Source organism: Haliaeetus albicilla, chromosome 17 (assembly GCF_947461875.1).
Source record: "Haliaeetus albicilla chromosome 17, bHalAlb1.1, whole genome shotgun sequence".
In the NCBI taxonomy this organism is placed as follows: domain Eukaryota; kingdom Metazoa; phylum Chordata; class Aves; order Accipitriformes; family Accipitridae; genus Haliaeetus; species Haliaeetus albicilla.
Window position 1 is genome coordinate 23,748,063 of NC_091499.1, and position 16,163 is coordinate 23,764,225.

Here is a 16,163-nt window from a genome sequence, read left to right on the forward strand (position 1 = left end):
ACACTCTTTCAAATCAAGGAAATAAGGCACAGAGCTGTTAAGCTCCTATCTCTCCTATTGAACTATTACAATAAAGGTCCTAGAACTTAGATACTGTGGTAAACTCATCTTGAAATTACTCTGCTCCTGTGGTAGCATTGTTCCGCTTTATAAAATTCTTCAAAATCCATGCAAAGAGTAGCAAACTTAATGGTAATAGCTCTCTAGTCTAATGGCTAGTGCATTTCCTGGGGAGGTGCAACACCTGGGTTTCTGTCCTTGGTCCAAAATGCACTTACTGAAAATGGAAAACCAACAGAAAATATAAAAGCAAAATATTCTACAGCCTGATGGTTAAGGCACTTTCCTGAGATAAAAAGTTAGTGAATAAAAACCAGATGTCATAACTATCTTCTACAGTCTTTTTCTGAGTGGAGGCTTTAATTTTTTTTTGACTGAAATGCAGTGCATTAGCTTAGTTGGAAAGCTCAAATAAAACATTTCTTACAGAAACAAACATATTTTTTTGTTTGGATTCTTTCCAAATTGCATTATGTTCTGATTTCATTTTCCTAAGATCAATGAGTTTAAAATCTGTTCTTCACAGGTTCCCATGCCAGAAAAAATCATTTGATCAGAGAATAATTTAGGTCATAAGTGACCTCTGGGGGCTATCTAGACTAATCTTCCACTCCAAGCAGGACTAAGTTCAAAGTTATATCAGGGTGCAGGGGCCTTATATCAGGGCCTTATCTGGTCAAGATTTTCAAATCTCCAAGAAGAGAATTTTGCCTTAGTTGTTCTTAGAAAAGACTATTAGCTCCTGATTTCTTTATTCAAATATTTTGGGCTGATAAAAGGCTGTAGTGATAAGTCGGTCTGACTTAAATGCTAACCGTCAAGGACAATTCTATCTTGAAAAGGCTTGGGTCTCTATATAATGAAGGAGTAGGACGTGTCCTCTGCCTGGTGTTTCAGGATAGCAACCTGCACTAGCTGCTCTGGGCCATCCTCTGAAGGAGGTTCCCTCTGTGAGCCTGAAGAATTTTCCTAGGTCTGGGTCATCCTTTGATCTTCCATATTTGCAGACTGTTCTTCAAAACAAGCTTGCAGGGAACTTCCTGTTTCATTCTTTTGAGGTGTTTTGATTGTATTTATTCTTACACAGGAGTGCTTGTATGACTTCACCACATGGGTTCATTTTATGCTTACTGTATAAATTAAGACTTGTTTTGATTTTGAGCCAAGCAAGTCACCATTTATTTGTGTGTCACCATATATTTGTATGTGCTTCCAGAAATTACACTGTAATCAGTTCCACTATTTATTTTGAAATTCATTCTTCATTCATTTGTTTGCGTCACCAAGAAAAAAAAAAGCAACAAACTATTATAGACTTCTGTGAACATTTACCAAGAGAATTAAGTAAGATAGCAGTTTGTCTCTGCCTCACAATCAAAGCTTTATTCTCCAGTTTCTGTTCTTGAACAGATTCTGATTTTGATCTCTCCTATTTCTGCAGAAAATCATATGGACTCTGCAAGACATTTGCTTTCTTCACAAGACATGATACTCCACAGCCTGATGCCCTCGTGTTGTGACTGCCTCCACATTTATTGAGTTTGCTGTTGCTGTCTCTAGAGTTTATTTACCCTTGCATTCAGTCTTTCTGACTTTGCACCCACTCTGTGTCAGATATATCTTAGTCCTTCAACTATTTGCAAGCACTTTGGTTTCCAGTTCCACTTCACTGAAAACATTCTCTTTTTTTTTGAAAAGTCAGGTCAAGTTCAACTGCTTAGTTCAGTCGGTTAGATTTGTAATGTAATGGTCAACAGTATCAGCTGCCTGGTTTTTGCTTTTAAAAAAGATGTGTCTTTCCTTTCTGCTGTGCTATTTCTCCTCTTTCCTGGTACCATGCACCCTAGATGTGAAGCCTCTCTCAAAACTTGCTGTTATCTTTTTCTGGCCAAGGGAATATTTCTTCAATCTTCTTGCAGTTGCTGTTTTCAGCAATTGGGTTATGCTCCACATGATTTCTCCATTGCCCCTTGAATCAGTCAAGAGGCATAAACTGCAAGATTAATTTTTCTAGAGATCCTTAGTTAGTGTCTATCATCCTAACTCTGAGCCCCACCCTAAAGACAGTGAAACTTTCAGCTATGCCCTATATTTGATTTCTCATAGATTTCATGTAAATTCTTTTTAGGTTATCTCACATACTATTTAAGTTCTTTGTCTTCCTGTAATACTTTAATTTCAAACGTATTCATTTTATTCCTTATTCTCTGTATTTCTCTTCTACTCTGTGTCCAGTTATCAAGTCTATATGGAATAATATATTTCTATTGGTCTCAAATTATCTATAGCTTGGTCTTTCTCAGAGTATGGCTCCATTTTGATGACAGAGCAGACCTAACAGCTCACTGTTAACAAACCCCCAAATTTCTCTTTACCTTCTTTAGACTGTCTGTGCCAGCTCTGTTTCTTGTTTAACCACTTGATTAATGGGTTCAGCTGATTAAATAAACTGAAAAATTATCCTGTTCCCAGGTTAGTTTTCTTTCACCTTAGTAATTTGAATTGACTTGCTGAAGTACCAGTTGAATATTGGATCCAAGGAAAAGGAAAAGGTAGGAGTGGGAAGGTGGTGGCAAATGCAAGAGTGTGCCTCTATGATGTTGGGGTATTATTGGCACAGATCAAATGTGCTGATGGAACCGCAAGTTTCACAGCTTTTTTAAGCTAGGCACTCTCCCTAGCATAGTGTAACAATCTTACCTGTGCTTTAATTTCTTGCTTCATAACATTTATTACCTATTATTTAAGATTTCTTGATATTCATGGTCGTAATGTGTTGATATCTATGATGACCATTTCATAGATCTTCAAATTTGATTTAAGCCTGTGCATTTGATTTTATACACATTGACTGAAATCTATTTTTCTTGATACTTGTTAGCACAGTGATAACAAGCTTTATTAAGTCTACAGCAGATTATCAAAGATCAGATTTTGTAGGTTACAGGTACTTGATATTTGACTACCCTCTTTTTTTTGGAGCTTTTCCAGATCTCCTTTTCCTCCTGTGATTTAGTTTCTCAGGTCTTTGGGTTAGGTCATTTCTTCCTTTCCATAAATATTCATGGGGAGCATTGACAGTTCTTGGTATGTTGCTGTTCTTGACCATTTTGACTATTTTCTACCTACCTTCATTGTCTGAGTCTTCCACAGAGAAATCTTCTCTCTGAAGATTGATTATGCTTTCCTTTGTTTAGGATTTTTCCCCTTTCTAACTCATTAGAAACTCTAACTCCATAATTATAATCTAAGAAACAAAAAGCTTTATTTTTATCCTTTCTTGCTCTCAATCCAATACCTTTTTTTCCCACATAGTTGTCTTTCAAAACCCCTTTTCAATTATTAGACCTTATATCTCCTCCGTACAAATAACTTCTTTTGGTTTTAAAAGTATTTGAGCTCTATTTTTTTTTTTTTTTAAATCTTGTCTCTCAACAGAAGATGGACTTAAATTCTGAAGGCAACTGGTCTTTGATGCATGTTCACTCTGGGTCATTTTCCTACCATATTGATCACATCACATTGTGAGTGATATTTATAGTCTCTTTGTCAGGTCCTTTTATCTCATCTCTGATAGACTTCTCTCTGTTAGCATCCTCTGTGGTTTTAACACAATCTTTTAAAATTTGAAGCTGGTTAATCTGCTACACCAGCCTTAATTTTGGCTATCTTTGATATCCTGTGCTATAACTCACTCATGGCTCTTTTGTGTGGTTCTTTCACGTTGTAAGTCTTGTTTTCTCACACTTTCTTATTTGCTCTTATGAAGAGTGGCTGAAGTCACAGTTGGCTTTCAATAGTCAGATATTACTCCTGTCTCTTGAATCAATAAATATACAGGGCTGATTGTGGTAGTTACTTACTTAAATTTTTTGTCAGTGACTTTGTTTAGTATTTTCAGATCTCCAGTGAGTCTATTGACTCCAGCTTCTGATTAATAAAATGTGCTTCCAGGAAAATCTGGAAGTGTTACAGTCATCTCTACCACTATCCACCACGTTCCTCCCTCATAAGACTCTCAGAGACATTTTTCCCCACAATTGTTCTCTTTAGATGTTCAGTTTTCTTAGGCACCATGCAACACAGTGATGATGAAAAGGGCTATTGCTAGGAGACAGTTCTGTGTTTCTTGGCCACGCTCACCTGACATGTGCCAGTAAGATTACCAAATCTCATATTGCCTCATCATATGACAGGAGTTAGTATCCGCTTGAAACAAATGGCTACTAGCTGAATGTAGCACTTGGCAACATTTTATTTTGTAAGTGGAAAACCATTCTTTTTTCTTTTGTTATTCATTGTAGTAACATAGAAGATGATTTTTTTTTCTTTTGGCATCCATTGAAGTTTTATGGAAGCCATTGCAATTTAGTATTAATTAATATCCACTTACAGCAAAGTGTTGACAATAACTTTCCAAAATTGTGAATTTGACATTTAGCAGCATCATTTAAGAGAGCAAGAAGAGCTTTCCAAACTACAGTTGAAAGTAAATTAACTGTGATATAAATGTTTATAACTTTAGTCACTTACTGAGTGGCTAAGGAAGCTTTTGTTACGGCTGGAGACTTCTACATGGATGACATGAGATACTTCCTCCCCAGTTACCTTGCCAGACATTATGTTTTGCCTCAAGTATTTCTATTTAAAATGCTCATTATTTTAGCTTGCACAGTTGGAACTAAAATTCTGTGTACCAGGGCCAGTGTGCTCTAGTGATTTCTTTCAGTTCAAATCCTTTAACAACAGGCTACTGCTTTAGTTCATAGCCCACTGTGAAGGGGTCCAAAACAAGAGGTTTAGGGAGACTGTAGATCATAATCAAATAGCAGGTATCTGCCTCCATCAGACCTTGTGTTCATTTACTAAGGCAAAACTGTTACCATAACAGCTGTCATAACCTTAATTTACGCATTTAGCCAATAGCTGAATCTTAGCTATGTAGTTAGTTTTTAATATACTCACAGAGAACCCTCTAGCCTATTTGCTGAAGAATCTCTTGAAATAGCATTTCCCTGAGCTACAAAGAGCTCTAAAGTTCCTCCAAGGAGTTTGTTTTGTAGAGAAGGGATTTAATCCTTTCTACTGACTGAGGGACTGGTCTTTTCCTAACACATTCCAGGGAGATGAGGGTGCATCAGATGTCTGTCTTTTTACACCCCATCAGTATTTGAAGAGGTATGAGGCAATAATTGCTCTGTTAAGGCATTCCCTGATGTCAGTAAACAAGAGACGATTCTAATTCCACAGTTACACGGATGGAGTGGGAAACTGCCAACACTTGTTTGATTAAATCTGTAAAGTCATTGTTGAGGCAATGTGTATTGTACAGATGAACAGTCATGAACTTCAATCTGGAAAGCAGATGACGTGTGCTTGCATCCTTCATAGAAGGGCTAGTTAAAAAAGTAGTTAAAATAACCTCCTTGTTATTTCATTCTGGGCAACAAAATGTGGAGGAATGCTATATTTACTAAATGACCAGGAGATGAACTCTAAAGTTTCCCTGTGCATTACAAAAGTTTGGAGTTTCTATTTTTCCTCCATTTAAGACCACATGTATGATATTGCTGTGATTATGATGATCTTTCAATATACAAGATGTGTCTTTTCATCAGCACCTGAGCACCCCTAAATGTGTTATCAGTAGACACATTTATGCAAGTACAACCTGTATTTTAAATAAAGCCTGAATAAAAGCTTTGCACAGGTATTCAGCCAGTTAGACCACTTTCGTTCATTCATTTGTTCCTTCCTTCCTTCTTTCTTTCCTTCCTTCCCTCTCTTTCTCATTTGAAAACACTTTCCAATATATAAAGTAAGAAAAAAAAGAGTTAAAAAGAATTTTTATCAGATAGCCCTCCTCCAGTCAATATCCACTCCACCCTGCTCAGAGAAGGAAGCGTGACAGAAGTGTGTCAGGTACTTCAGATCCTCCAATATGTGGCCGAGTTAATTACCTCTTTTCTGTGGATTGCCTGTTTGTCCAGGGGTAAGAAAATGACCCCTTATCAGGAACCCATGGCCCTTTAGCAGTGGAATGTGCAGACGGACTCTGCAACGGGGGATTTATCTGGCAGTGTTACTTCCATGGAATGTTTCTATTTTGCCTATAAAGCTGTTCCTCCCTCCCCGCACCCTGCCATCCTTCCACTCTGTACATGACTGTGAAGTCCCCTGAGTCTGTGATTTACTGCCTTTTTTGGAAACAGGAAGGCTAAAGCTATTTGCAAGTATAAAATTATATTCATGTCAGAGTTAGGAAATTAACTTTTTTTTTCTGCAGGGTTTTTTGTGTTTTCCTCTGTTTTATGTGCAGATTTTTGTAGACATGCTGTTACAGGTAAAATGCCTTCAGAATATATATGATTAAAATTAAATAACAAATTCTATGCGGGGCTATGTAATTCTGATATCAAGTGAAAATCGCAACCCTTTTTTTCCCTTTCCATCCAGGTAAGTAAGTCTGCAAGCCTGCCTGGTCTCCATGCCTATCATTCTGTAGACTTGGCTATTATGGTATCAGTGGCATGAAAAGAATTTTATCAACACAATAGCAGATCTTTATATCTCTAGGGATATCTCTAAATGAGTCTCTTCTGGTGATCATTAGGTATAAACCTCATATACAGAATGCTTCAGCAGTGATGAATTTGACTGTCCCTTTTGAATGAAGTGGTATTTGTTTGCTTTACAGAGACAATGCCCCATACGCAAATATTTCCATCACTTGGCTGTATCAGATGGGTTATCAGAACTATTCAGGTATCACTGAATAATCAAAGAGAAGAATGCTGAAGGATTTAAGACAAGTTGCTATGGAAATTAGAGAAGAGATGTACTATACGTGATAGATGGAATAAGTCAAGGCCTTTTTTAATGTATACAATCTTTATTATTGCTAAAAGAAGTGAAGTTGTGAGTGACTATCAAGAAAGCAAGCTGTCTTTGAACCTGTCCTGATGTATTTTTCTGTTTCCCTTTTGCTTTCTGCTACTTCCCTCTTGAAGAAATATGTTGCTTTGCTTGTGTATGATGTGCACATCTACCTCCAGCATTTGCAAGCTATTTATACGTGCTGCTGTTCAATAGAATGGGCAGTTGCCCAGTGTGCTTGCGTAATGCTAGCAGTTCTGCATGAAGAAATGAGAGATTTTACTTTGGTTACAAACTGACATTTGAAATATGGTCCTTATGTGTTTCATCTTGGTTTTTTAGGCATCTGTAAAGCATGGTCTGTGATGATTAGTTCTTCTGCCCATGTCCTTGGTGGTGTTTCTCACAAGGGGTGTCAGGCAGCCCACTGACTACCAGCTTCTTGTCAGGTGTATTCAAGGCATTGACCATCAGCTGTATAACAAACGTTCTCCTTGTATGAGAGCTGAAATGCCTTCTCCAATAAAAATATGCATTATTAATTTTTTTTCTAGAAAAACATAATTGATATTAACTGTTTACTTCATTGAATAAGCTCTAGTGGCTCATCTGTCTTTGGACACTGACCTTGTCATGGAGTACTCCTAGCCTAATTTTTAAGTTATTCCTAACATATTTCTAATCTCAGTTTTCCACGTCAAAATGTGGGATTTGGAGGGCAGGAACTTCATTGTCATACCTGATTTATGTAGGGGGCCACTGATTCTGAGGCTCCAAGTTATTATTGTTCCTTGTCCTTCCTCTGCCCTCACACTGACTGGAAATGGGCAAAGAGTCTTAACATAGTATGAGAGATGTGACAACGAAGAAAAAATGGTATTGATGGATGTGTTTGGTCCAGTGTACTTGTCTCAAGTGGAAATGTCTAGTATCTTGTGGTGGTCAGAGAGAAAATTCACATCTGTCCAATACTGTCCCAAAACCACATCCAAAAGGTGAATATTTTGTCATTTCATTAACATCTTTACCTAGTGTTACTATATGCTTATGCCGGATTTTTAAACAAGACGTAAAAAAAAAATGAGATATGGCAGTGACGTGTTTGGCATTCAGTGTGTCAGACCTCCGGTGTATACGGGATGAGGACTATTCATCACGTGCCATGTGCCAGGAGGCTTCTGGGGAGCTTCAGACCCACTGTATGCTTGTTGTGGGGTCAATCACTACACGCACAGTAAATCCGGTGTACCCTGGGAGCTCCAGGCTCTCTCTGTATGCACCGAAGGCTGATGTATCAGCGTGCAGGGGATGTATCCAGAATCTCTGCTGCATAGCCAGGAATCCCAGACAAATACAGCAAATTCTGCTTGGCAGAATTTCTAAACATAAGAAAGAAAAAGGTAGGAAAACCCAGTGACATAGTAGCCCTTGGACTCAAAAGAGCTGCCGGACTCATCACGTAGGAATATGCCTTTCTTGTATTCTGCATGAAGCTCCATTATGGGTCATGTTGCATCCCCCCTTGGATGAGGACCGTGTCTGTACGTGAGACTAAACCCTGAGTCTTGCATAATCTCTTGTAGTTCCACCAGCATCAGCAGGGGGTAGGCTGGTTTACTTCTGCTCCTGATTTGGCCCCATTCCCTGGCTTTTTATTAACTGATTGTTGTTCCTTTTTTTTTTTTTTTTTAAACAGTCACAGAATAGTAAATGATAATAATAGATTACTGCACGGATGGATGTATCAGCATATGTTTGTGGGGGGATGTGAGAGACTGAACTGTGGGACGACCTCCCTGACATTCTCCAAAGCCTTTTTTCTTTTCCCAGGCTTTTTGGGAGGGCGTTTGTCTGAGGAGGGGAATTCATTAGGTATGCTGGGGAAGAGATTTCTTATGTTTGCTTGCAGATCTTTATAGCCTTCATGGAGTGGGATGCACGGTTCCCATAAATATGTGATAATGATCATTTGGAGTGTGAATGTTAATTTGTGTAATGGGTTCCCAAAATATGGGCCATGTGCCTGCTGAGTATGTTTTATTTTAAAATAAATGTGCATACATAATACACACACAGACACATGCTGCCTGCATATGCATCCATAATTAAAAATCTAAAATTATAATTTGTTTTTGAAGGAGACAAAGCAACAGCTTCCCCAGTACACTCATAACCGTTGAGCAGGAGCCCAGCCGTCAGGATGGTTTTGTGAGCCTTGCCGGAGATCACAGTCCCACACGGACAGCTGCAGCTACAAAGCACCCCAGTGACCTAGATTCAGCTGTAGATTACTGTCTGCTTTGGCCTGTGCCTCCCATCGCTGCACCAGGAGTCTGATTTTGTTGCACAAGCTAACTTGCTTACTGCTCTGACCCATTTTACCATAGCAACCTGGTTTGCTGTACCAGAGGCTAGAAAAAGCACACAGGCGACTTTTTTTCAGGATTCCAAGATTAAGTTCACTCTCTGCTCTTTTTTTTCCTTCTCCCCCCTCTCCCCGCTAAATGTGCTTAGCAGACATGACGAAGAAGAACTGACACTTTCCAACAGCACTGGAAGCCAGGAAAAGATTTAGGCGAGGTATTACTTATGTACTTCTAATACATTGTTCATGCTGATGAATGTTTTTGACTTATTTTTCTTTTCCTGGCAAAATTAGCCAGATGCTCCCCTTGTCCCAAATGTCTTATTCCTGATCTTCCCTCATCCATCCCTACCCCCTTCCCCCAATATCCTTCCCATTTTACTTTCATAAATATATTTCATTATGTCCTATGGTTTTGATTTTCTGATAACGCATGAATAAGTGCAATCAGATGCTCAGGAATAAAACTGCTTTCACTATAGTATGTTAGCTGTTGCCCATACGTTTGTGTGTATGTGTTAGAAGCAGGAGGAGGCAGCTTAGAGGCAGCTCTTTTCAGACATTAATTTGGTCTTCTGTAGACATGATTCTGACTGGAGAAAAAGAATAAGATAAATCAAAACACTATAGATAAAGGTGGTGAGATTTGAGAAAATCGGATGTTGATGATTTTTCAAGATTTTGTCCTTTTTTTTTTTAATGTTGCTGAGGAAAGACTTCACATTTGCTAAGCTTGGAGACGTGCATGTAGATGTAAGCATATGCAAAAATACACAAAATCAGAAGAAAGCCAAAAGGAGACAAGTGTTATGAAAGAAATTGGCTTTTCCCTCCATGTTTCACATATTTCTGAGATACTTTTAAAGCACCTGGGCATTTTTGCTAGCCAGCCAAAGGAACTTTGCTCAGCGCTCCCAAGCCCAGCCGTGACTGTTCCTGCCCTCATGGGTGCTGGAAAGGCACAGTCAGGCTTCCAGGCTGACAGGCATCAGAGGTGCATTTCATTTTGCAAAATGTTTTGGGAATCTGTTTTGCAACCCACACAGAGAGTCCCAGATATTGACAAGCCATGACATTTTTGAGTTTGCTGGTGGCAGTGCTGCTCTGGGTGAGTGGTTTGGTTTAGGCTTATTTCTACTCTAGACAGATAGCTCCTGGCTGTGTCGGTTCATTTATTTTTAGCTTCTAGAAACTGGTAGGTGGGTTCATGTTTTGCTAATCAGCACTGGTATTGTATAAGGCTCAAGTTCCATACCTCTCCCAGCTGGCTAGTAAAACAAGGTACTATAGACTCTCAAAAAATAGTGCAAGGTGCCAAAATGGTTCTGATGTAATTGAAAAGTACATCTCTCAACATTCTTCCTTCAGAAGGCCTATCCTTATCTCCAGGAATGTAGATGTTTGAGCTGTTTGAGCCGAGCACCCTTTCAAGCATTTCAACTCTCATACAAGGGGAAGGTTTCTTATACAACTGATGGCCAATGCCTTGAATTGCATCTGACAAGAAGCTGGTAGCCAGTGAGTGTCTGACCCTCTGTGGGAGAAACACCGCCAAGGACATGGGCAGTAGAACAAATCAGCACAGACTAAGGAATAGCGTGAATTTGTGAGGTCTTAGATACGCCATGAGCATTGCTTGTGTGCATGCCTCTACTCCACAGTGAATGGGAAGCCATCCAGCAGCCCTATGAACACAGCTCTCCTTCCCAATAAGTTGTAAGGCCGTATCAGGGCTTACCTCAGGGTAGCGTGTTGTCCTGTACCCTCAGAATGGAATGGGAAGTTGGATTCTGTGTAAATGCATTTCCTAAGAGGTCTCAAACTGTAACTGCAAGCAGACCATACATAAGCAAACCACTCTGGAGAGGGGAGAGAGGCAAAATGAATACACCAAGGTCTATTACATTCAGAAAATTGCAGACTCCTTGTCAAAATGAAAGATATTTAAAAAATCACATCACTGCCGTCATTTAACCTTGTAAAAAGACCCAAGCACCTCAGATCTTATACTATATTGACAAGTCCTTCCCAAAGAAAATTAAGAAATAAGTTGAAAAAAACCATAGCAACTACTACTTCCTCACCTCAGCATCTGGTATTTGCCATAATTTCCACTTGCTTGGACTGAAAGTCATCTACTAGTCTTTATCTAGAGGATGTAGATGTGGCTTTTGGTGCAGACAGGTCTGACAGCTGCCAGGGTCAGCAGACTGCTGTTGGTGGGCAGCAGTTCTATCATCTATGCCTGGACTGGCTCTACACCTTCCTCCTCTCCTGTGCCCTTTGCCAGACCTACCTGTGGCTAGTCCTGCCAGGATAGTGTAGTACTCAGCTTGGAGGAAAATGAATGTCTCTCTTCTTGGCTTAGACAAGTGTACTCTTCTCTGGGTAAAAAACTGACTGCATGGATGAGCCCAGGGGGTTGTGGTGAATGGAGTTAAATCCAGTTGGTGGCCGGTCACAAGTGGTGTTCCCCAGGGCTCAGTATTGGGGCCAGTTCTGTTTAATATCTTTATTAATGATCTGGATGAGGGGATTGTGTGCACCCTCAGCAAGTTTGCAGATGACACCAAGTTGGGAGGGAGGGTTGATCTGCTGGAGGGTAGGAAGGCTCTACAGAGGGATCTGGACAGGCTGGATCGATGGGCCAAGGCCAGCTGTATGAGGTTCAACAAGGCCAAGTGCCGGGTCCTGCACTTGGGTCACAACAACCCCATGGAACACTACAGGCTTGGGGAAGAGTGGCTGGAAAGCTGCCCGGCAGAGAAAGACCTGGGCGTGTTGGTTGACAGCTGGCTGAATAGGAGCCAGCAGTGTGCCCAGGTGGCCAAGAAGGCCAACAGCATCCTGGCCTGTATCAGAAATGGTGTGGCCAGCAGGAGCAGGGAAGGGATCATCCCCCTGTACTGGGCACTGGTGAGGCCGCACCTCGAGTCCTGTGTTCAGTTTTGGGTCCCTCACTGCAAGACAGACATGGAGGTGCTGGAGCGTGTCCAGAGAAGGGCAACGAAGCTGGTGAAGGGTCTAGAGCACAAGTCTTATGAAGAGCAGCTGAGGGAACTGGAGTTGTTTAGCCTGGAGAAAAGGAGGCTGAGGGGAGACCTTATCACTCTCTGAAACTGCCTGAAGGGGGGTTGTAGTGAGATGGGTGCTGGTCTTTTCCGTCAGGTGGCTGGAGATAGGACGAGAGGAAATGGCCTCAAGTTGCAGCAGGGGAGGTTTAGGTTGGATATTAGGAAAAAATTCTTTACTGAAAGGGTTGTCAGGCATTGGAACAGGCTGCCCAGGGAAGTGGTGGAGTCACCATCTCTGGAGGTATTAAAAAAATGCATAGACAAAGTACTCCAGAACATGATTTAGTGGGTATGGTTGATGGTTGGACTCGATGATCTTAAAGGTCTTTTCCAACCTAAATGATTCTATGATTCTTTCATTAGTGGAAAAAACTTAAAATTCCCTGTCCAGACCTAGCCTTAACTAAGCCAAATTAATGAAGTCAAATTGCAGCAGGGCTTCAACAGAAATGGAAAAGAAACAGAGTTTCCAGTCATCACTATGTTCATGATACTGTAATTCTAAGTTTTCCTTTGTCCTCTAGGCTGACCTAACCTACGTGGTGAACATGGAAGTCAACAACAAAGTAAACTATAATGCACGAGGCATGAAAACCTCAAAGACAGAATGACCTTTTCTCAAAGATTTCGGAGACCAAAAAACCTATATTTATCCCAATGAATTCTATTCTCTAAAGATTGGGCCTGAGTGTTATTTTCTGGGCTTCCTGAAGGATTTAAAAAACTGTTATGTGTAAAGGGAGAGATATTCTCTCTCATGCTTCCACTGCCATATGCCCTTCACTTATTTCATGGACTGCATGGGATTCATTAACCGGTCTTGTGGATGGACTCACCTTAGTGAACTGATCATTTCTTTATTGCTTCCTGGGGCTCTAATGTTCCTAATCATAGGGACTATTAGACTGCTTCCAAGATGAATCATCAAAGGTGCAGTTTGCCAAATGTGGATTTTAAAGGGAGAAAGGGTATGTAGCGTGAGTTGAATTTCAGTGGTCCTTGGCACTGAAGGCTTTGTCGTTGTGCAGGATCTTGAAAACCCCCTGAAAATTAGATCTTTACAGGCATAAGTGTTGTCTTTTCTATCATTTCTCAGGTAACATGGTTCATGCTCTGGAAAGCAATGTAACATACTCTTCTAGGCTATATTTGAGCACTTCATTGGAAAGACTTCAGAGACTATTTTCTCTCACATATAATTCTCTCTTAACACTGACTAGAGAAATGTCCACCCGAAAAGCTATCAGACTCAGTCTGTGACTGGGAATCCTCTTATGGCATAGAGCTCCTCTAAAGTTAAGGAACATGAAACCATCACTGTGGGAAACTGAAGTTGGTATCAGTTGCAGAGATACAGCAGAAACATAACAAAATTACTAAAACTCAAAGTTTTTTACTTCCTCTGAAAAGTGAACTGAGCCTCTTTTGCTGACTGTCTATTGAGGGGATAAATCATAAACTGCAGATGCTAATTTATGGATGATAATTTTACTGTTCTCACACATCACAGACAATGGCTGCAATCTATATTCCCTAGTACATGTGACTTTTGATCTGGAACAGTCTTTTGACTAAACCTTCCCATTCCTACCCATTTTTAGAAGCCAGTGTGTTTAACTTACTACTTTGCGTATTACCAAAGCACCTAGAGGCTCTAGGTAAGGTCAAGAACATACAAATGAAGTTTTGCATTCCTCTGGCATATACTGGTGAAGGATAGGCAGTTCTTTTGACTTTTTCTAAACACATAGTTACAGATAAGTAAACATTAGCTAGAAATAAAATGACAATGGCTTAGTTAGAAAAATGTAGAAAGCACTAGAGAGCTGTGGAAAGAGGTGGAAAGAAGGAAGGGAGAATATGGCAAGCAGAAGTAATGAAGCTGGCACAAGAGGACTTGCAAGACAGAGGTGGGAGGGGATGGAAATACAGGTCTCAAGAGCATGAGGAGGAAGATCCTCAGCTGGGAGAAGTGAAGCCAGAGTTGGAAAACACCACTGATATCCAGTGCTTATGAAGATGTGCAGCAGCTTCTGCTTTAGATGAGTCCTTTATGCAGCTGCTGGATCTGCCTAGGAATGTCTTCTGCTTCTGGGACCGTATGACACCCATCAGTGTTGGGAAGAGATAGGACACTGGCAAGCCTTTATGTCCATCCCAAAATGTGCTGTCACACAGGATGAAGAGAAACATTTCTTGTTTGAATAATAATTTTAAATAAGTATTTTTACATTTCAGTTTAATTAATTGATTCCTTGTTCATTTTTATTCATGCCCAGTGTCTCCAGCTGTATCTGAATCTGCTCACTTTTCCCCAAAGCCCTTTCACAGTAGGTAGGACTGTAATCAGGTACATTTAAAATCACATAGAAAGAATAGTTTTCTTGGCTAATATTAATCCAGCAGGAACCAAAAAAAAAAAAAAAAATCAAGGTCATTTGTAAAGCCAGTTCTTCTGGACAGGTGATATAAGATTACTTTATTTTTGTGCCAGACATTAGTGTTTGGGACCTGCATGGTCCTAGCAGAAGGAGAGAAAGCAGTGGAAAAAGGAGTGAGGCTGAAACACTGAGCTTTGAAATGCTGGATTTGCTTCTGCTGCTGCTCCTGAGAGGATGTGAGATGGAGATTGTGAGATGCTGTGCAGCTTCTCTGCTCTTCCCCACCTCTGAATTACTGATGGCCATGAATGATTTTGCTTTAGCTTAGAAGCCAGCAGTGCACATCTCCTTTGAGCACAGTTTGGTCTGTGCAGACACTCCAGCAATGTTTGCATTAAATTTCAGTAATGCATTGCTGTTTTAAAGTCTCTCTGTTCTTCATGTAATAGGTGTAACAACAGCAAGAGTACCTTGCCTAATGCAACACATTGAATATGAGGGTGGACTGGGCTTCTTAAAGGCAAAGACGAGGGATACAGAAGGCAACTGAAGTGAAAAGAAGACTGGAAACACCAAACCAGGCTTTGTGGAGTGGAATGAAAGCAAGCAAAGATTTTTTTTCCTGGGGTCAAGGTGGAGTTGATTGAGAAAATGCAAATGAATTTAACAGTTCAAGCATCCCTACTCACTGATTAGCCCCTTGTGGGATGCATACTTTTCCAGACTCAACACCACTGAGTGCACTGCTAAAAACTGAATACCTGTGAAAAATGAGACTTGACATCCTATTAGAGAAGAGTCCCATTTTCCCAGAGTTGCACCATATTATTCATAGGGTTGTAAACTACCAATGCAATGGGCTTTACACTTTACCTTTTGTGTTACAGGAAATTATCTATGGTGAAATGAATGCTTCTGATTTTACAGGTGAAGGATATGACACTATTTAAAGCTTTTCAGAGCTTGTGATGTGACACTTGTATGTAAATTTTTATACAGAAACAGCAAAGATATAGATAGTTTTCACTTCTAATAATTCTTTACATGTAGCATAATAAATGATCTGGTCAAATAAGACCAATGTCGGAGGTATTAGACCCCCATAAATCAGACAGAGCTGTGTTAACTGAACAGTCAAGAAAATTTCAGTTTGATAGTTATAGTTCTGTCCAGTGCTTTCTAATAGCAGAAATATTTGCAGGAAAATTAAAATATTAAAATGTGGCAGAAATACAAAAACATAGCCATGCAAATTGTTTTCATATGTCTACAGTGAAAGATGCCAACTTTTTATGATAGTATTACTTAACTGCTATGGGCATTTTTCCCCATCAGACCATCTTTAGACTTTCTAAACTCAAGCATATAAAATTGTGGTGCTTGAAAGTTTATGAAGTTGTTCACTAA